Below are 21,496 nucleotides of genomic sequence, written 5' to 3'. Positions count from 1 at the left end.
AACCAACTACAAGTATTTAAGGGGACCTTAGGACAAGCGATTATATTCATCCAGTTTGGTCCTCAGTGGTGACATCAAGAACAATGGGTAGACATTTCAGGAAGGAGCATTTAGGTGTCATGGAAGGACACCTTTGCTAACAACTGGAATTTTCCAAAGGAGACTCTTTTTGACAGGAATCTTCTTCTGAATGACATGTGAAACGTGCACATTTGAAACGTGCACCCGAGCACCTGCTACTGCCTTGAGAATGAGCCTAGCCGCGGGCTTACCTCTCTCCGAGGTCTTCGGGTGCACTCCGGCTTCCGCCCTGGGGGATGGGAAGGAAGTTCACAGCCACACACGAGCCTGGTTTACAACAGCAGCATCTTTATTCATGAACAGCAGAAAATGGCCCCCTGAACTTTTGCACAGCGCTCTTTTATCCAGTAACCCTTTCTTCCCGGGGTACATGCTCCTCCCAAGTTCCAACCCATGGGCGGAGCCACATCCTGTTAGCGAAGCTGTCCCAGTACCCTATAAGATACCTTACAAGGCAGGTTCAGACTTCCAGGGGTCTCACGGCCCAGGTCATATGACCTTCATGGGTGGCCCCGGTCCAGAGCTTCCCCTTACAACATGCTTCAAGCAAAGGCTGCATGATCCTTAATGAGAGATGGGGTTATTGTTAAGAACATATTAGAAGTGTTCTGAGGGGGCAGCTAGGTGGCACGGTGGATAGAGCACTGTTCCTGTAGTCAGAGTACCTGAGTTCAAATCTGACCTCAGACACTTAATAATTAACTGTGTGGCCTTGGGCAAGCCACTTAACCCCATTGCCTTGCAAAAAAAAGTGTTCTCAGTAAAGTTTCTGGGTTTATGTAAATTTTCTAGAGAGGAAAACTAGTCACCTTATTAGGGAGAAGAAGAAGGAATAAGCATCTATGAATCACTGACTGTGTTCAGAACTCGGCTAAGAACTTTCCAAACATAATCTCCTTTGATTCTAGTAACAAAACTATGAGTTAGGGGCTAAGTTTTGCCCCTATCGTATAATTGAAAAAACTGAGACAGAAAGCAGTAAAAGTGGACTTCCACATGGTCACACAGCTAGTAAATGTTTTCAATTAGATCTGAACTCAAGTCTTCCTGACTGCAGGCCCAGGATTGTATCCAATCTGCCTACCACCTAGTTCCCCCAATTGAAATGAATGAATTGTAATCATCATTCAAGACACATTGTGCAGAGCTTCTCATCATAGAGACTAACCCATTTAGAAAGCCAAGCATATACAGACAACCAAGGAACTATATAGAATACTGGGGGACCTGCTGAGAATGTGGTTTGGAGGATAAGATCTGAGAGATTTTTCTTTTAATGGATAATGCTGGGTTTTTTGCCCTGGAGCCGATTGTCATAAAATTTCTGGGTTCTTTGTGCCCGATTAAAACAACTTTAATTAGGACAAATTTGAAACCATCCAAATGAGATCTGCCGTGAATCGAGTTTTCCATTATCACCACTATCATGTGATATCATTCCAGAAACGCTAAATGTAGCAATAAGGCATGAAAGATTAAAGGAACAAAAGTAAACAATGATGAAAAAGAACTCTCACTGTTTGAAGTTGTTATGGGGCAGTTTGGTGGTACAGTGGATAGAGCACCAACTCCAAAGTCAGTAGGACTTAGAGTTCAAATCTAGCCTCCAACCCCTGATACTTACTAGCTATATGGCCTTGGGCAAGTCACTTAGGCCTGATTCCCTCCCATTCAGGGCCATCTTCAGTCATCCTGATTAGTATCGGTCATTGGACCCACATGGCTGACAGGAAAAATTGAGGCTGGTGATGTAGCACAGCACTCTCTTATTCATAATTTACTTGTCTGTCATGACATTACCTCCCTGATGTCATGGTCTTCAAGAAGGAAGTTCAAAACCTCATGATGGCATACTTAGAGAACTCAAGAAAGTCAACTGAAAATAGTTTAAACAATTAACAACATTAGCAAAGTGGAAGAATATTCAACAAATTCATAGGAATCATCAGCATTTCCACATACTACCAAGCATTCTACCAAGGCAGAAATAGAAAAAAGAAATGACATTTAAAATAACTTCAGACAACATATAATATTGGAAGTTTACCTGCCAGTATAAACCCAGGACCTAGATGAAAACAATCACAAAATACTTTTCATATAAAAACAAATAAAGCCAATTGCAGAAATTAAATTGCTCATGATCAAGCCAAGTCAATGTAATTTTTAAAAAGTGACAATGTTACCCAATGACACTTATTTAGCATCATATGTTTTTGTCCTTCATTACTGAAGAGCTAACTGACATAAGACAAAAGGAAAGTGTCCAACTGCAGCTGCACAGACTCTGAGTCAGATTACTCCACCACAGGCTGAGCACCCATTGTCCATGTGAACACCTAGGGTGGGTGCCATTTCCTTTGGCTGCTTCAATTCAGTCTAAAAGAGCACAGAACCCTCTCTGATGGGACTGTGCCTTTCCAGGTGGTCCTGTGCCAACCTCTCCCAGGAACAATCAATTCCACAATTCTTAAGGGAGACCTTCAGAGTGGTTTGGCATTTGAACAACGTAGAAGCATAGCAATATCAGATTTCAGACTAGCATGATGAATAAAGCAGGCCGCTTCTCATTATCATAACCACAAATTATCACATAAAAAATATTTTGATCAGATAAAAATACATATAAATACAACCAGCCCCTCCAATTTTCTTTCCTATATTGGGGGGGTAGAGAAGTAGATTCTTTGCAAAATAGACACATACGTATTCTTTCACAAGATTGATAAGGATTCCCAACCTTGCTGAAATTGGCAGACTTATAAATAGGGTAAATTATACAATATCTTTTCCTCACTCCCCTTTTCTTTTCCAAAAAATAGCTAGTTATTATTTTTCCCATTTAATCATACTCATGTAAAGACTGTCTAAGTTGTGGCATCGTGACAATAGTCTCTAATAATCTTAGTGATGATTTAAAAAAATGCAAATTAAAATCTCTAGTGATACAATATTACCATGACCCCAACAGTCGTTTTATACAATTTCCCAGAATTTATAACCAAAGGAAATTTAGAAACAGTATAATATTCACAGCAACCTGAATATAAATTAGGAAACAAAACTCCACAATAACTGGTTAATATTAATTTAATCAAATTACCATTATATGGAAAATCATCTTCACTACCACAAGGGATTTTTAAAATCACAATTCTCATAGTATATAAAATGCATTATAACAAATTTCATATTTAATTAAAGATTAGATAAGCAGGGGTAGCTAGGTGGCACAGTGGATGGAGCACTTGCCCTGGAGTCAGGAAGACCTGAGTTCCAGTGAGACCCCAGACACTTAACAATTAATTACCTAGCTGTGTGACCCTAGGCAAGTCACTTAACCCCATTGTCTTAAATAAATAAAATTTTAAAAATAAAATAAATTTTAAAAAGATTCAATATGTGTTGCTGCTTGCTTCACCTTGGGTCCCTAATAGCGATGACCTCCCTCCCAGAGGGGAGCTGAGAATAAGGAGTCAAGCCACACTGCCTTATGCCTCCAGCTCAAATTTGTTACTGCTTAGCTTCAACATATATACTGTTAGGTCTTCCAGGGTAGAACAAAGAAAAATGAGGGAATAGGGGGATATAACAAGCAGGTTTATGTGCAGCATCTTGCGTTACAGGATAAAAGGGTATGTTAAGGGAGAGGTGGTAAAGCATAGCTGTGTCCTGTGCCCTTGGGCAGTGGGGTGGAAAGACCAGCTCCCAAGGACTCCAGCGCACTTTATCTCTCAAGGCAGCATGCCAACTCCTGCCAGGTGGTGGTTTATTTGGAAATGATTTGTGTCATGGCCGTTAGAATAGCCTGTGTTCCCACAAATAAGCAAAAAGTAACAATAATATAGGTCAAATGAAACCACATAGGACAATGATACTTTGTTTCGATTGGCTCCAAATATGCTAGGTTATATATAATCAGCCATTGTTGCTAACTTCATTCTATTTGGAAAATCTCACAAATCTTAATTTTAAAAATGAGGGCATTTTTTCCTTGTTTGTTTTTTGCTACATTTCTTTCTTTATTTTTCCAAATACATATAAGGATAGTTTCCAACAACCTTTTTTTATTTACATTTTTCTCCTTCCTTTCTCCCTTTGCCTCCCCTCTCCCCATGCATGACAGAATGAAATGTAATATTGGTTTTCTGTCAATAACCATGCTAAACATAGAACCATATTAATCATATGATGAAAGAAGAATCACATTCAATTGAAAGAAAAAAATAGAAAGAAAAAGTGACATAATTCATAGGACAACTTTTTTAAAAAATTGAGTATAGTAAACTTTGGTTTGCATTTAAACATACTTCACTGTTCATTCTCTGGATATGGATGTATTCTCCATCATCAGTTTTTTAGTATTGCCTTTTGATTATTATACTGCAGAAATGATCAAACTCAGGGTAGCTAGGTGGCACAGTGGATGGAGCACCGGGCATTGGAGTTAGGAGGACCTGGGTTTAATTCCAGCCTCAGACACTTAATAATTACCTAACTTCATGACCTTGGGAAATTCACTTAACCTCCTTGCATCGCTAACCCCCCCCCAAAAAATATGATTAAGTCCATCATAGTTGATCATCACCCCATGTTGCTAGTGTGAATAATGTTTAAAGATGAAGGCCTCTTAAAGAGATTTCTGCTATCCTAAATTTACAGTCATAATATCATTATTATCTATCACATTTAAAAAGGAGTGGTTTAAGAAAATATACATCATTAATTTTAAAAATGAATCTAGAATAATTTAATATATTAAAATATATACACATATACATACTCCAAAGAATCTAGCTTTAAAAAGAATTTGCCACATTATCAAAATAATGTATTATCAAATTAGCATTAGATATAATCTTTATTCATATGACAGATTCCTAACTGAAGCAACTTGCTTTAAGAATACACAGTTAATAAGTTTTCAGGTCCATGCATTTTCCCAACAATTTGGCTTAATGCCAAATAATACAATAAATTTGACTCATCACAAACCCTCCAATATGATAGACATATTTCACTTAGAAGGAGATCAGAATAAAAATGATCAAACCTTGACCTTTTTGCTAAATGGTATCATACAAAATCCCAAATCATAATTTCAGTTATTTAAAATCATATTTTCAAGGATTATTTATTCCAAGTATTTCATTTTCTGAGGTGGACTTCACTGCCAAAGAATTAAATGTAGCAATTTCATGAAAAGTTTTACTCTATCCCAACCATCGCCCTTTAAATGTCCCTTTTAGCACATTTTAATTTAGTTCAAATTTGAGATGTACAATCTCAGAAAGGACCCATTGCTTAAGGTTTACTCCAGCAAACTTTATGAGCTTTGCCCCTAATAAAGAATTAAACTACGTGGATCCAACCTGCATAGTATATCCAAATAAGGAGCAAATAAAATTAGATCAACTTGTTTTAGCCCTCAGAGAAGGGTATAAAAAAAAATGTTTATTCCATTATTCCAAACTCCATGGCAAATTTGGGGTGGGCATGGGAAGGGGATATGATTAGGAACTGGGTTCTCAGAATGACGTCTTGGGACACACTCATAGGAAGGAGAGAAAGGATCATAAAATTATTGGCAATAGTCAATAATATGTCACAATGCATTATAGTTTCCTTTTCCTGATTTTGGAAGTCTTCTTCAGGTCTACATTGACAGGGATCCCATTGGCTGGGGGGCAGGGGGATAATGCCTCCAGATTCCATAACCCAAGGGATTCTCTCCCTTTTAGAAGATATGTGTGCAGTGCTGTGACTGTGGATACAATGTGGAGTTTTATAGTTATTCTTATTTTCAAAGGAGAAAATTGACATTTTAATATTTGGATTTGTAATTGCTTTTAGAGAGAGGGGGATCAGACAAAAATCTATTCTCCACCAGTCCATTGCTCTGCATAAATATTCTCTATTTGCTTTCAGATCATAGTGCAACTATTATTACTGCAGTTTCCTTAAAGTAAATACACAAAATTTCTCACCTATTATTCATTTTAGCCAAATTTATCCATAGCCAAAACTTCTAAATCAGAATTATAATTCAATTGTAAATCAATAATCAATTCGTAAACTTTCAATAGTTTCATAAACACCTCTCCCATAGTCTGAAAAACCAAACTTTTCTTATTTTCTTTCACATTCTTGTTCTAAATTTTCATTTATAAATTGTTTCATTTTCAATTGTAATTCAATATTTTTCAATTTCAGTTCAATCCTATTATTACTTATAAATGTGGTGCATGTGAGAAAAGCCTTCAGGTCTACCTTGCTTGATACCAGTGAGAAAACTCACTGCAGAGAAACTCTAAAAATGTAAAGAATGCCGGAAAATCTTTGGTTATAGCTCATCACTTAATAAATATTAAAGAATTCATGCTGGAGAGCAACTTTATGAATGCTGGTAGACCTTCAGTGATATCTCACCCCTTGCTCCACATTAACAGATTTAAAGAGCTGAAAACTCCTATTAACATGGGGTTTTCTGTGGGAAAGTCCTTCATCAGAGTTCATCCATTACTAAGTATCGAAGAATTCATGGGTAAAGGAAACTTTATGTATGGAAAGGAAACTTTATGTGACTATGGAAAAACCCTTTAATCATAGCCAGCCCTGAGGTCAGGAGGATTTAAATTCAAATCCATCACAGACTCTTACCACCTGTGTGACTTTGGGCAAGTCACTTAACCTTGATTTTCTCACATCTCCAATCCTCCTGACTCATATCTAGTCACTGGATCCAGGTGACTCTGGAGGAGAAGGTGAGGCCAGTGTCTTAGTATAGCACCCCCTCACTCAAATCCAATTCATGTATTTGTCATGGTCTCCCTTCCCTCATGTTTTGGTCTTCTTCAAGGATGAAGGAAAAAACATCATGAATACCAGGGCTTAACAATAATATTTTGGCAATAAGAAGACATTTTATGAACTCAAAGTCCTATTCATAGTTGTTAAAATACTTCAGCATCTCTAGTTTTGTTTCAGTCTCAAATTTTCCTCTGTCCATAATGCTTCAGTTTCCTTTTGAATAAACTGAGGGCATTGGACTATATAATTTGAAAGCTCCTCCCTGGCTTGTAAATCCTTTGACATTGTGATCTTTGTTCCCTAATCATATTGTAAATCCTAAAAAGAGTTAAAATAAAATGATAGAAAATATAGATTAGACATGAAGTTTTATTCTTTGGCATTTATAGTCAACCTATAGGTACAGGTTATTATGGTAATGACCAACCCAAAGTGAGAGTGTGGTAAATATTTATCCAAAAACAAAAGGTATGGGAAATCAATAACCTCCTTGGTGGCCTATGAAGGTTGAACAGGATTAAGTTGTCCAATTGCACCTAAGAGAGGATCATCCTCACACAATACTATCTGATGCATTATCTCCTTCTGAATTTTAAGTATCATGAGGGACAGGACAAATTTTCCAGGATCCTGGTCATTGTCTTCCTGATTTTGTTTAACATTGGGTCTTGATTTTTCTCCTAGTGGCAAGGATGACTGAGACATTATGACTGAGTACTGTCAAAGGAAATCAGTCTTTTATTAAAAAAAATTAGAGACATTATTCTGAGATGATACATAGAGGCTTATCTTGACTCCCTCTTCAACATCCACATGCTCCCAACTCTTCAACCTCATTGGTTTTCTATATCTGTAGCACTGCCTTGGATCTTGGTTAATTGCCTAATCAATTTGACTTGTTAAAATCAAAGTTCTCACCCCCTTCTAAATTTTGCCTATCTTCCCCCTGGAACAGAAACTACTCTCCATACAATCTTTGCTGAAATCTTTTCTGTTGCAATTACAAGCAACCTTGATTTAACTAAATGTATGTGAAATCTGCTTTTATACCTTTAAGCCATTACAGCAGATGAATGTCCGTACTTGGCCCTGCAAGTCCCTTTTCCTGGTCCTAATCTAGTGCCTCTAATAAGCCCAGAAACACTTTGCCATAGATTGTGAAATATTTGAACTCACTAAATGGAAACAAAAACACTTTTAACCTTCTTATATCCACTGCAAACTTAAAACACTGCCTTGTATAAAAATGACAAAATAAAGTCGATTCATATAATATACTTGGTGAAAGAAAATTCTATCTTCGGAGCTGTAGAACATTTCTGGCTAAAGACTTAACCAGCCTCATGCCCTTCAAATCCTCTGGCCAGTTGAAAGAACTTGCTAATTATTTTGATCCAACGATGGTCCGTGGCTTATTGACTTCTTCCGAGGCCACCTAAAGTGGGTTTCTCTATCAACTTTCACATTATTCAGTTAACTCAATGGATTAACCCACTTACTATTTTTCAGAGTTTTATATATGGGTCGGATCACTGGAATGTCCTCTGACTTGTTTGAGTTTTCTCAATACAAGTAGCTCATCAAATGATGACGGTAAATTGGAACAAAAGGAAGGATTTGCTTAGACTCCATAGTTCTTTCCTTGGATTTGGATGACATGGTCCATCACCTCTCTCTCTTGGAATTGTCCTCTGACCACTGCATTGCTGAGAAGAGCTAAGTCTCTTCTAGATGGTCATCACATAATGTTGCTATTTTTGTGTACAATATTCTGCTAGTCCTGTTTACTTCAGGATTTTCTGAAACCTGCTTTTTCATCCTTTCTCATAGAAAAATAATATTACAGGCAAAAAAAAAAATTGGTTCAGAGAAGTCCCAATTGAGGGGTAGTCCCTCTATTTCTTTGCCACTACAAAACAATTTGTCGGAAATAGTTCCATAGAAGTGGATCCTTTTCCCTTTTATATAATTTCTTTGGGATACAGCCCTGGTAGTGATTTTGCTATAACAAAAGACATGCTCAGTTTGATTATTTAAACTTCTTTGATTATCTAACCTTCTTAATGGTTAGAGAAGTTCATAACTCTACCCACAGACCCTTAGTGTCCCAATTTTCCCATATCCCCTCCAACACTTATTCTTTTCCTTTTATGTCACATTAACTCTCAGAGAACAACTCTAATGATGTTGATAGTCTTGGAGATTTACTTATCTAGGTTAGTCCAGGGATTTAATATCGAGATATTGTGACTCACTTTGGGTCATGTGGTATGTGTCAGAACCTTAATCATTCTTACATTGAGGCTCGATAGTAAATGATGTCTTTTTGAAGGAATGGAAGGTGAAAAGAAGGAAGCAAAAAAAAGAAAGGAAACACAAAAAAACTATTAAAATACATAAAAAGATACTAGAAACCTGGAGGGATGGGATTTCAGGGAAACCTGGAGGTATTTGCATGAACTGATGCTGAGTGAGATGAGCAGTATCAGAAAAACATTGTATACCCTAGCAGCACCATGGGAGTGATGTTCAAGCTTGAAGGACTCGCTCATTCCATCAGTGCAACAATCAGGAGCAATTTTGGGCTGTCCACAAAGGAGAGTGCCATCTGTATCCAGATAAGGAGCTGTGGAGTTTGAACAAAGTTCAAGGACTATCCCATGCAATTTAGAAAAACACAGATATCTTATTGTCTGATCTCTAAGGATATGATTTCTCTCTCATCACACCCAATTTGGATCAAGGTACAACATGGAAACAAAGTAAAGACTGACAGATTGCTTTCCGTGGGGGTGTGGGGGGAAGGGAAGTAAGATTGGGGGGAGGAAATTGTAAAACTCAAATAATATCTTTAATAAAAATTAATTTTAAAAATACATAAAAAGAAAAAAGATTATAAAAGAATGCAAAATGATCGTTTTTCCTATATTATTAAGTTTAATGCACATTGTGAAAATTATATTCAAATTCTTTGTCAATTTCTCCTCCACTATCAGAGCCCAGAGATATAAGAAATGAATTTTTAACCTCAATTACAAGAAGAGAAAGATGATTCAGAGTTCCAAGACTTCTGACTATCCTGAATACAGAAGCTACATGAGTAGAGATGAAACAGAATGTCTTTGTTCCTAACTGGATGAAACGTGCAAAAGACAGAATCCTATATAGGTGCATCCTGGTAAATGATTAACAACTAAGTGGCCAGAAAATAAACATCATACATGAACACTTTAAGTTTAACTGTATTATTTAGATTCTCTATCACTTTTTTAAATTCTATTTTTTAAAATTATTTTATTTAAGGCAATGATGTTAAGTGACTTGCCTAAGGTCACATAGCTAGTTATCTGAGGCCAGATTTAAACTCAGGTCCTCCTGCATTCAGGGCTGCTTTACCCAGCTGCCCCCTCTTGATGACTTTTTTAAGGCAAAACAGTCAACAAAATAATAAATTAATATGAACTGAAGTGTTGGCTGACTGCTGATACAAATACACTTACATGGAATAACCAGTTGTCATACGCCAGGATAAATTGAATCCAGGAGACCCTGAACCTATGGAGTAGATTATCAGGTCTCCCACCCCACTAAGAACTCTTACCTCTGCTATCTGATAAAGAATACTTACCACCTTTTGGATGCTTCCTGATAAATGATGCTCAGTCCTTTAATGCAAGGTCCACCTGTCTGAAATCAATTCAGTGCTGGGAGGAATGGAACTTCTTGTCATTTTGAATGGATTTTTTTGTTTGACTAAAAGCAGCATTTCTGTAATAAATCATCTATTGTTGTTCTTCAGTCATTTCTTCAGTCTCGTCTGATTCTTCATGACGTCAGCATCTTGACAGGGATGCGTGGTTTGCCTTTCCTTCTCCACTTATTTTACAGATGAGAAAACTAATACAAACAGGATTAAGTGATTTGCGCAGGATCACATGGTTAGAAGTATCTTGGGTCAGATTTAAACTCAGAAAGGACACCAGACCCAGCACTCTGTCCATTAGGACACATATGTACCCCAAATCATCTCTATTTTGCTGTTGATAAAAAAAAATTGTATAACAGAATTTTAAGATTATATGCAGGTTTACTTTAAAAATATTTGCTTTATGAAAGGTTCCTTTTTTTTATTTTTAAGGTCATTTTTAATGAGAATCAGGGTTCTAGAAAATTATGTCTTATTTTATTCCAAAGTTCATGTCCCAGTGAGAAGGCTCAGCTGACAGCTAAGGAAAAAATGGAGCATTAATGTAGGGATTCATAAATTTAGGAATAAATAGTAAAGTCACAACAGCTGTTTCCTTTTCTTAAGGGACTCTAACCAATTTAAATCAATTGAGAGCACATGAAAGTCACTTTGACCAGCTAGCACATATTGAAGTTCTGTAAAAGACAAGTAGATTCAGGAGCATCAATCTATTTGAATCTCCCTTTGTCTCATTATTTTAGGACTAAATCCAAGCATTCCCACTCAAAAAAGGAATAATTTAAAATTTTTATTTTGACCATATTTTTACTAAATTAGGATTATGATGTATCTCTAATATGCTGAATTTTTACATTTGTTAAAATGTCCATAGTTGTCAACAAATACCTACCTGTAACTATATTGATCTACATCTGTCTATAACTTATATTTTATCTAACCCAGTTCTCAATACTCCTTTCCCTTTCAAATTTATTTCATATTTATTTCTATAGCTTATTTCAAATTGACTTATATACCTAACATGTCTTCTTTTTTGAATAAAAGCTCCTTGAGAGGAAATTTGGTTTCATTTTTAGTTTATCTCCAACACTAGTTTCAATCGTTTACAATGGCGAACTTTTAAATATCTTATTAAATTGAATTCCTTTTCAAAGATACAATCTCACTTTAATCAAAAAGACACTCTGATAAGTTTTATAAATTCAAAAATTTGTTCATGCTTTCTTATCCACTTTCTATTCTTTGATATATCCCCACCCCTCACTCCCCCAACATCTCATGAGAGATCATGTTTCTCTTCAGGTCTTTGGAGATCTTTTTTAAGAAAAAAATTTCTGGCATTCTAGAAACATAAATTACTATACTTTTGACTGAAAAAAAATACTCAGTGGCCATATTTTCAAATACACATATGAACAATATTCTCCATTATAATATAATTGATAGTTGCTCATCCAAATTCTATTCAAAGATCTCCAATGATGGAATCACATCAGTACATGTGTCCATCTGTCCATATGTCCATCTGGCTCCAAACCTGAACCATTCCTTTTTAGGAAACTGATTTTTAGGAAAGTTTCCTTCTCTCAAGTAAAAATTTGCAGCTTTTAGATTTATGACCTCTTCTTCACTTATTGAACTTGGGGATTTGTCCTAGATTACGCTGCCTTTCCATTGTCATTATATTTCAAATTACCTTAACTGTGACTTGAAATCTTATTTGCTGGCACTTTCAGGACCCAAGGCTTTAGTTCATCTAATACAGGTGACTTGAATTCACCAATGGCAACCATTTTCATTGATTTTTCTAATCTCTAGTCTGGAATGTCACCTCTCATGGACTATTTTTTGTTCCTTTCATGCCAGTCCTAATTTCTCTTTACTTTGAAGAGAAACCAGAAAATTGATGATGATGTTGAAATAGTTTTATGTCTAATGCTAACTAGGATTTTTATAGAACTTACTATTTTCCAGATACTGTACTGAGTATATTGCAAATATTAACTCATTTGACCTTAACAAAAGCTAAAGATTGATGCTATCATTATGTTTATGTTACAGTTGAGGAAGCTGAGACAGAGTTAAAGTGACTTGTTCAAAGTCATGCAATTAGCAACTGAACTCCAAAATTTTATCATCTGTACCCCCTAGCTTCTCCAAGTTTTACCATCAGTTTCCATCCATCCCAAACAACAGTTAAATCTCTTCCTAGAGGATCCTTTTTGTTTGTTTGCTTTTTTTTTAGTGTTTTTGCTAGGTAATGGGGTTAAGTGGCTTGCCCAAGGCCACACAGCTAGGTAATTATTAAGTGTCTGAGACGCATTTGAACCCAGGTACTTCTGACTCCAGGGCGGGTGCTTTATCCACTGTGCCACCTAGCCACCCCATAAAGGATCCTTTTACCACAGTTATTAGTTTCCCAAAACAAGCACACCAAATACCAAATTAAACAAATCTTGCCTGTGGCCAGCTTTCGTTGTCACATTCTGAAAAGTCTATGTCTATTCTGAAAATTCTATCCACTGGCCTTGGATGATGGAGCTGACTTTTCTGTTCATGTTCTTTTGCCTACTCTTGATTTAATGTCCTGTTTTTAGGTGAAAGTCCTTCTCTATTTCAAGGAATATTCCCTAGCTCTGAAAACCCAAAGAATGAAGATACTTTCCTTGAATATGTTCATCTTTTTTTAATTCTGAGATAAATTTTAAGTTTGATGATTGATAAGAGAGGTGTCACAGTGGATAGAGTGCTGGATCTAGTATTAGAAAGACTCACTATCCTGTGTTCAGAGCTGATCTCAGACACTTACTGACTTACACTGGGCAAGTTATAACTATTTTGCCTCAATTTCCTCATCGGTGATCTCTGTCCTTTGTCTTTGAATAAGCTATGAAATCAGGGAGGTGATGTCATGATAAGCATGTGATTTGAATTTGAGTGAGGGGCTGCTTCCTAGTCTCCAGTTTCACTGTCTCCTCCAGAATCACCTGGGTCCAAGGGCTAGCTAGGAAACAGGATGATTGGAGATGGCCAAGAATACAAGGCAATCAAAGTTAAGCAATTACCCAGGATCACATTGCTAATAATGTGAAGTGTCTGAGGTTGGAACTGAACTCTCTTTGCCTTGAATACTGCCCCTTTTCACCCCTTACATTTGAAATCCTTCAGTTCCCTCAGGACTCATCTGAAATTTTGCTCTCATATTGCCTTTGTGAAAGGATTGTGAAATCAAATTTAAATGACCTATAACTAGAATTGTCTGGACTTCTCCATTTAATCACTCAATCACAAATGGGAGCTAAATATGAAAGGGACCCAGGTGATCTTACTTAAATAATCAATCACAAAAAGGAATTTCAATTGAGTGTAATAGGAAGAATGATATAATTAGCTGAAGGGAAAAACTGTTCCTGGTGTATGGGTTTATATAAAAGAGCAAGCCAGTTTGGCAAACTCACTCCTTTGTTTGGCAGCATAGAAGCAAGAATGATTCTAGAGAATCTCCTGAGAGAGACCTATATTAATGAGGATTGGAGGAGTCTCTACCTCCCTCTCCCTAACAGAGGAGAATGACTTTGTGAGCTTCAGTGGCTCTAGTGACTCAAATCTCTCTGACAGCCAAGCAGAATGCTTAAGACCAGACTAGTGACAGCATAAGAAACCAAGAAAATGTTGATATTTTAGGGAAACACTCCCTGGAAGGTCAAAGACAGTCCAACTTCTACTAAGGAGAAACACCTTGAAGACTCCAGAAAACTGAATTTGGGAGAATCTAAGAGTTATTCCTCTTTCTATAGATGCACTCTAAACTGGAGCTCCACTTTCCCTTGGACTACAGGTGTGTATACTTGTGAAGAAATGATCCCAGATTTGTATGTGTTTTGGACCACACTGTATCACCTTAAAGGGTAATTATTTCTAAGCAAATAACATATTTGCTGATAATCATAGGAGAGACACTACATTCAAATCAAATAACCGCTAGCTCCAGAAAAATTTGTCTTCCTTATCCTTTTTGAGGAACCTGAGGGGAGGTAAGAGCAACTGACTTCTGGAGAACCCATTGGCCACTACTGTGTAAGTGAGTCTATGCTATACAGACCTTTGATTCAGATTATATACAGATTTACACAATAAATGCAGCAGTCCAGGTTTTTAATCCTAGAGGACTAAAGGAGGCATTTTTGGCCAAGAAAATAATCAAAGCAGTGTTTTAGAAATAGGATTTGACTATGTGGAGGACAGATTGGTTTTCTGAACTCCGGTCTCTTCCTTGTCCAATTGAGATTATTGAAAAAATTATTGGAACTATGCAGTTGAGAACCAAAAGAATGTAAACATTATGATGGAGGTTCTAGGAGATTAGAAACCAAGAAGCAGGGAAGAGATACTAGTGAAATTTGTAATTCCTTAAAATTAAATTGGTTGGGGAAGATGGTGAAAGTGGAGTGAACTCTAACTTGGTGTTTAAGAACTTAGGTGACAGGACATTTAGTCTGTTTGGCAGTGGTAATTCATCTTAGTTATTGTAGACAAGCTACTGGAAGTCTCCATGCATATGGCGCTCCCCTTCCCGTCAACCTTTTCTTTTTTAATATATTTATTTTCATCCCTATGCCCATGTATATTTCTGTTAGAAAATTTCCTTCCACCCTCCTCCCTTCAGGGGCAAACAGTCAGGTTAGTATTGTACTTACATATTTTGATAAACATGTTCACAACTTAGTAACTTTCAGTGTGCAGCTTCAGGATTAAAAGAAAGAGATGCAAAAGAGAACTTTTGTAGGTGTTCATTATGTTTTTTTGTGTGTTTTGTTTTTCTTCCTCTGGATGGGGATAATATAGTCCATAGGAAGTCAAATACAGTTATCCTAGCTCTCTGAACTGCTGAGAAGAGCTGCTTCCATCAAGGCTGTTCATCTAAAAGTCTGGGTGATGCTTATATTATTCTCCTGGGTCCTTTGCTCAACATCTGATCCTGTGAGTCATTCTGTGCTTCTCCAGATTCTGACCCTTCATGATTTCTTATGGAACAATAGTATTTTATAGTATTCGTGTACTGTTACTTGTTTAGCCATTCCCCCACCTGATGGGCATCCCCTCAAATTCTGATTCCTTGCTACTACAAAAAGAGCTGCTAGGAATATTTTGGAACACGTAGGACTCTTCCCATTTTTAAAATAACTTTTTCTTGATATAAACCCAGAATTAGAATTGCTGGATCAAAGGGTTAGTACAGCTTATTGCCCTTTGGACATAGTTCTGTTACCGGGGCCATACAGCTGCTGCACACCCTTTGCCACCCCCTCCCAAGGAGAGCTCCAGGCTCTCTTGTTACCAGGTCCTCCCATGGACCATTTATGGTGCTTCAAGATATGCAATTTTTATTTAGCCAGCATTATGATAATAACTTCTTGATAAGAGCATTGACTATATATAATGATTCTGGTATACATTTTTATAGTGAAGTATTAATATACCATATCTTTATTTAGCTATTCAGTAACATTCTATATTTAATTATATCACTAACTTAGTTTTATTTTTAATATTTATTTGTAAATAAATTCCCCCCACACACATTTGGCACTATGGACTTTTGTCTAACTAGCTGAATATTATAATATTGGGTTTTTCTGTCAGTCCACATGCACAATTTGCTTTAGTTACTCTAAGAAAAATATTGTGGGGCAACTAGGTAGCACAGTGGATAGAGCATCCGCCCTGGAATCAGAAGGCTCTGAATTCAATTATGACCTCAGACAATTAATAATTACCTTGCTGTTTGGTCTTGAATAAGTCACTCAATCCCATTTCCTTGTAAAAGCCTTTTAAAAACAAAAAAGAAAAGAAAAGAAAAATACTGTAAATAGCAATTTGTGTTTTGGAGGTGTTCAATCTACCTACAAAGAAAAATTAGGAATGATTTTATTATACAAAGCTCCTAGAAATCTTATATTTTTAATTGTAATGTTAGACTTGTATGCATAGACAAAATTAAGGTACAGGATTATTGCAAGCTAAAGGTTGCAATAAAAGAAACATTTTGCTTTCATGGTAACTTTTTAATGATCTATTTCCCATTGTAAACCAAGCATAAATAAAATTGGTTTATATGAAACATGTGGCATCTCAGGCTCTTAAAAATTGATTTCACCTATCTTATTTTGTATGCTATCTTTTTTGATCAGTTTAAGGAAAAGGATGATTAACTAAAGCCATCATAAAAAAAGAAACTGTGAAATGAATGCAGAAAAACTTTCCGAATAGGAAAATCTTAATAGATATAAAAGATAATGGAAAGAGAGACAATAAGAATGGGAAACATACATCAATAATTTCATAGAAGAGAGAAACTTTATTAGTGTAATCAATGTGGAAAAATCTTTATGTTCCGGGTCCATCTTACTGAAGATAAAAGAATTCATCTGCTAAAGATGCAATACAATGCATGTGAAAAAGACTTCAGTCACAGATACCTTTTTTACTCAGAAAGTTTTTATTGGGGGTGGGGGATTAAGTCAATATACTGAATATGGGAAAATTTTCAGAAAAGAAACCTTGATGAACTTTAAATCACTGAACTCTAGAATTAAGAGTTAGAAAACACTTAGAAACATTTAGTTCATTTGTTTTATTTTGCAGGAATTGAAGGGCAGGCAATCAAAATGACTTGCCTATGATAGGGTATGGGATAATTAGAAGACAGGAAATGAAATCTCCAATGCAAACTTAGATGCAAACTTAGAATATCTGTACAGGATAGAAATCATTAAATCTATGGAATGTGACGAAGGCTTCAACTTCAGTTTATGAATTTCCTTCACATCTGAGAACTTGGGAGAGAAGAGCAATTAATTTAATGTCCATATAAATGTTATGTTAATAGTAATTTTCCCCAACTATCATCAATTTCATCTTTTTAATTGTAGGATTTTGATTGAATTAGAAAAGTCTTAAGTAGAATTTCTTAAAGATGAGACGCAAGATAATGGTTTTTTAAAATTTTTTTAATTGTTTGTTCATTAGAGGTAAAATTTCCCATGTTCCTCTAGGTTTTTTTTCTATAACACATGTTCAATTCCAGCATGTAAAACTATTTTGGAAATGGAAACCATCATCTAGTTATCTAATACATGATATTCAAATTTCATTGGACTTAAGTATCCATTTTGAAGAAGACAAAAATCTCATGTTACCAAATAAGGAATTAATTCAGACAGGGATTTTAGCTCTCCAAAGCAATTTCTCAAAAAGATTCTCAACTCACATCAAAGCTCTAATTTTTTCATAGCAACAGATATTCTCACTTTCAAAGAGAGTTAAAACATAAATGATGTAACTACTCATTTTATTGACACCATAGTAAACCCCTTAGCCTAAATTCAGGATTACATGGTAGATTATTCTTGATCTATTGATTTGAAAACAAAGATTCTAATGAGAAATACATTATTTGATTTTATGCCATTTTGTATTCATAATTCTTACAAAATGAATTCTGATAAATCCAAACATAAGTACATTTTGATGAAAGTGAAAATAATTCTACAGATACCGTGAAATTATTCTTTCAATCTTTCAGCTCATTTTTATCATATTGAGGAATTTACTGGATGAAAGATTGGACCTTCTAATTCAAGATAGTCAGGCCTGATTAGTTTTCACACTGAAACACATCCTACATTGCTTTCTATTTTTGTTGGTGCTATCATTTTCTCAGAACTATAGGACACAAACAATAAGAATTTTAATAGTTCTCTTTAATTTTATCCTGAAATTTTGGTCCAGAAATCATGACTTTCCTTAGAAAAATTAGAAGTCACCATGTGCTACAATCATCTCTGTGACATAATTCAAACACTTTTTTCAGTATAAAGTGATTTTGCAGTGATTTTTCATAGCAGGATAAGTAATGAATAATACTTAGGGTTCTAAGTCGCCAAGGGTCACACAGCTAGCTAGTAAGTGACTGAAGACAGATTTGAACTCTGGTCCAATTGACTATAGTGTCCAACCTACTTTACTAGCATCCCAAGTACTGAATACTTAACTCCCTATAACTCCATTATTTTGAAATGTCCCCAATTTGGATATTAAAATTTAAACCCTTAATCTAGTTTGGTCCCCAAATGTCCATGTGGAAATATCACTATTCTATCTCAATATAATAAATTGTAGAATATTCCATTAGTTTTATCTTCTCTGCTTTCAGGGTAGTACTTTCCCTTATGGTCAATTTCTCTTTGAAAAATTCCTAACCTCATCCACATCTCTAATTTTTCCCAAATTTTAGGGAGATAGCATGACAGAATGGAAAAAGTAGTATATCTGGACTCAGAAAACATGTGAAATACATGTTGGATGAGATCATATAAGAATTATCCTGATTCCTTATAGTCTATTATTCATTCTTGGAAAAAAATAACATTTCCAAAAGAAAAGCAGATGTTGTTACTCGGTCATTTTAATCAAATATGACACTATTAGATTCCATTTGGGGTTTCCTTGGCAAAAATACAGTATTGATTTGCCACTTACAGGTTGTATGCAATGTTAATCATCATTCTATGTTGCATAAAAATAAAAATTCAACTTGTTACTTAAATCAAAAGATCTAACTGACTTTCAGAAGCAACCACCAGAAGCTTAAAAGTGGCAATTAATTCAGTCTTGTTCTAGGGACCCAGAGAAAAAGACCCTATGACTCGCATCTGCCATAGAATTCTTTATTTTTTCATAAGCAATGCTGCCAAACACATTAGAATAAATGATGATATTCTGAATTTTTGAAGATGCTTCCAAATGATACTAATGGAAATGATATACATAATATCATATAACTATAAGACTGTTTCTCTTTTTCTTTCTTTTTTCTTTCCTTTCTTTCTTTCTCTCTTTCTTTCCTTCTTTCTTTCTTTCATTGAAAAGCAATGTTATTATTTGCCCAGCATAAAACATCTAGGTAATTGAGTGTCTGATCTGGGCTTTGAACTAAGGTCTTCCTGACACCGGGGTCAGTACTTTATCCACTGCACCACCTGTAATGCTACTGACTTTCTTTTCATTTAGATCTGTGATTCATCTATAACTATCATATAAAAAAATTTGTAATTCCACAATCTCATAAGCAAAAGTTATAGTTAATGAGGTTTTTCCTTTTTGAATAAGTTATGTACAAAAAATTAATTTACAATGAGAAATTATGCAATATTACTTAGCAGAAGTTTTCTACTCATTATTAATCTTAAATACCCTTTTATCTGCTTATTCCAAAGACTGTATATAATGCGGTTCAAAAAGGAAGGTATTATGGTATAAGATATTGAGAGGATTATATCTTTAATGGACCCAGATTCTGAAGTTGGCTGTAGAAACACAATGCAAATTGATAAAACAAAGAAATCACAATAAGGTGGGGAAGGCAAGTAGAGAATGCCTTTTGTTCTTTCACTGGAAATCTGAGCACAGTGGAAAATATACTAATGTAGGAAGCAATGATGAAGCCAAAGCAGATAACCCCTATCATCAGAATAGAGATAAATAAGGCTGAGATGTTGCTGAATGTCTCTGAGCAAGAGATCTTGAGGAGAGAGGGGATAGCACAGAAGAACTGACAGAACACATTGGATTGGCAGAAAGACAATCAAAATGTGTAACCTATAGGGAAAGCCAAATAAAAAAGGCCAGTGACAAAGCATGTGAGTGTCATCTTCAGGCAGACACTGTGATACATGATAACTGTATAATAAAGTGGGTGGCAGATGGCAACATAGCAATCACGGGCCATGAGAGTAAGCAAATTAATTTCAAAATATGCCAAGAAAATGAACAGAAATACCTGAGCTGTACATCCAGAAAATGAAATAACCCTGTTGTTCAGTAGGGAGTTAATGGATGCTAGGGGAACTTTGACAGATATGTAGCAGGCATCGACAATGGATAAATTCCTAAGGAAAAAGTACATGGAAGTATGGAGTCTCCTGTCAAAAATAGTGATGATGACAATAAGGAGATTCCCCATCAAGCCTGATGAGTAAAGTAGAAAGAAAAGCAAAGAATATAAGATCTTCAGTGCTTGAGTGTCAGAAAATCCCAGAAGTAGAAACTCAGTCATGATGGTGGTAATGTTAGACATTTTCAGATTCAGTAAATGAGCTATGAATTAAAATTATAAATGATCAAAGACTATATAACAGATATCTTGTGGATAAAGAGGAAAAATTCATTATTCCAATTTTCTCATTACTTCCTAATATGTAGAACCTGTGATTTCTGGGCTATTTGACTTTTGTCAGTTCAGTTACCTGTCAAGAAAAGCTCTCAAACTGTTTTATGAGAGGTTTAGAGTTGCACCAGTAAAGAACATTTCTTTATCTGAAAATTCCATCTCTTCTAAACATGGGTGCATAAAGATAATAATGTATTGATTATCTATCAATGATTACATCAGTACAGTTAATCTAATTGAGGCCAGAAACCACCAATGAAATTGATGATCTTTAAATATTAAACAGCCTCTTATTGAATTCCTTTCCCATGAACATTTTATCTTCATGAATATCCACAAACATAGAAGAAAAGAAAAAGTCAGAAATTAAAAAAAATATTGATTCAAACCTGTTATTCATTTTTGCTACAATACTGCTAAGAACTATAATACTTTTTTCTTCCTTCTACTGTTCTCTACATACTTTCCTCAATTACTGAAATTTGAAAGTGAATGGTGGAGATGCATACAGCAATATATTTGCCCCATTCAGGGATAGGAGGAGGATGAAGTCTGTTAACTTGGCCTCCTAATCTCTCTGATGCTCAGCATCTCTCTTCATCTAACTTCTATCATTCTCATCCTTATTCTGCTCATTTTATCACTTCCATTAAGACTCATAACTC

At 35.5% G+C, this 21,496-nt stretch overlaps 1 pseudogene; it reads right to left on the bottom strand.

Moving 5' to 3' along the window:
- Positions 1-19,803: 19,803 nt before the first annotated feature.
- On the bottom strand, positions 19,804-20,738 carry LOC141509486 (olfactory receptor 14C36-like; annotated as a pseudogene).
- Between the last annotated feature and the right edge of the window lie 758 nt (positions 20,739-21,496).

Source organism: Macrotis lagotis, chromosome 1 (assembly GCF_037893015.1).
Source record: "Macrotis lagotis isolate mMagLag1 chromosome 1, bilby.v1.9.chrom.fasta, whole genome shotgun sequence".
Classification (NCBI taxonomy): Eukaryota; Metazoa; Chordata; class Mammalia; order Peramelemorphia; family Peramelidae; genus Macrotis; species Macrotis lagotis.
The sequence above is the reverse complement of the archived record's forward strand: the minus strand, read 5'-3'. Positions and strand labels throughout refer to the sequence as shown.